Here is a 2,271-nt window from a genome sequence, read left to right on the forward strand (position 1 = left end):
TGAATGCAAAAATTAATCTTATTATATATGCTCAGAAGTCACAGTTAACAATTTAGTTGTACTTTGAGATTCACAGCACATTACGATTGTAGGAAAAAAGTTTGCGAATGTTAACAAAAAAAAACTAAGGCCTGAGTTAAAAACATAGCAGAAAATATTTATAGGGTTAGTTAAACTATATATTTTGTAAGTGATCATTGATACAGAATGTATAGATTTCTTGTATTTCAAACTGTAAAATTTTTTTTAGTAATACCTTTTATTTAAATTTTTTTTTTATAACATACAACGGTAAATATAAAAATTATAGTAGCTATAATGTAATTATGTGGTGATTGAATTATATGAATATTATGTTCGCATAAATTATATTTATTATTGTCTTCAATATTCAGGCCTGATAATTACATAAAAAATTGATATCGATCATAGGTGACATGTGATAAAGACGACGTTTTTTATATTTATAGGGTAATTATTTAGTTTAAATTTTAGTTCTTGTTCTTAAGCACAGATTGCTTTTTTCCCTGCGCAAACAGCGTATTTATACATTCGGTTATCTTCCTCGCTTCAAATTCTGACACAATACCTCTACTCATCTCGAGAACTATTAATTCAAGGGTTCTTCACAATCCCGAGTTTTAATTTAAATAGTTAAACTAAGTAGTGTTTTTTATTTTTGGGCCAAATTTTTACAAGATACTTATGTTTTTGTTCTCTGGCACAGCTTGCTTGATTCTCTTTACGCAGGGCGTATTTATACTTTCGGGTATCTTTTCCTCTCCAAATTATTCTTTAATCCCCCTATTTCTTTCGAGACCTATATTCTCATGAGTTTTTCTCAATCTCATGGTTTTTATATTATATAAAAAATAGTATAACATATATAAAATTTATAAATAAAAAAGTGAGATGTTATAGCAAAAAATTGATAGGATTTAGTTCGTACATAGGATGATATGAAAAAATTAACTTTTTTTTTCAAAATTGCTTTGACCAAACTTCAAAAAAAAGACGCATCAATTGTTTGCATTATATATCTAAAATTTCCATCGTTCATATTCATTAATAATGTTGCGTAATTATCATTTCAAATTTGCTATTTGGCAGCAAAAATGCATCATCAACCAGCAATATATATTGAAATCAAAATTTAATGTCCAATACAAAAAAAAATCCGCTATTTTATCTATTTGTAATTAAAACTATAATTGATAAGATCATATAGAAAAGTTGTAACTTTTGATAGTGTTCCCTAATTTAATGTGTGGCCGTAAAAATACAAGTAGTATTATATATATAATAGACATAATGTGCTCAGAAGTGTTACAAATATAAACAGAATATACTCTTAGCTTTTCAACCCAGTGTGTAGAGGCTAGAAGAATAGACAGACAAACATTGAATTTTTTTTTTAGAAAAGAAAACGAAGATGTCATATTTTTTTTTGAAAAACACAAAAACATTTGAAACTTAGAAAAATATACTGCAATATCTTCTAAAATTGCATAAATTACAAAATAATACCATATATAATATAATTGGCTCAAAATTTATATAACATCATGTGATGTGAATTCCATATTAGACCTTGTTTACTAAAGATGAATTAGAAAATTAGTGATTTACTATTGTTATTATCATATATTTTTTGATTTTGTGTTTTAAGTCGACTAATTTTCTTGAGTAGTGGTGGGTACATTAAGTTTTGCCAAAATTGATTGGATGAATCATAGCCAATCTTTTTATTCCATTTGCCATCACATTGATTGGAATATATATTTGAAATAAATAGAAACAGAACTTCTTTTTTTGTAAATATGAGATTTTTATACCATTTCAATCTAGTTATGTTCTACAATTTATACACGATTTCTACAGAATATAGTCAGGGTTTGCAGATGTTTAGCATTCAGCTATATTTATATGATAATCTTTTATGTGTAGACGAAATGATATTTAAAGCGTTAGTGAATACTAATTTCAATGAACCATCAGATTCAGAAATTAATTGTTTACTGAACCTTTTTTTATTTATATTTGACGATGAATATAAAGATTTATGTTTTGTGATAAAACAAAAGATCTTAAAATTTGAAATAGTACGTAAAATTAAATATCATATAGAACAAACAGAAAAAGCTTTCAAAAACCTTAGTTATGAAAACGAGAAAAAAATATGGAGTAAATACCAGAAAATACTAAATTTAGAGCCTTCAAACTCGTCATATGTTTACTTTGCTTGTGCATTAAGCCATATTATTGTCGGTA

The sequence above is a fragment of the Rhyacophila brunnea genome, unplaced genomic scaffold (assembly GCF_057557595.1).
Source record: "Rhyacophila brunnea isolate RB1 unplaced genomic scaffold, BYU_Rbru_1.0 scaffold_69, whole genome shotgun sequence".
In the NCBI taxonomy this organism is placed as follows: Eukaryota; Metazoa; Arthropoda; class Insecta; order Trichoptera; family Rhyacophilidae; genus Rhyacophila; species Rhyacophila brunnea.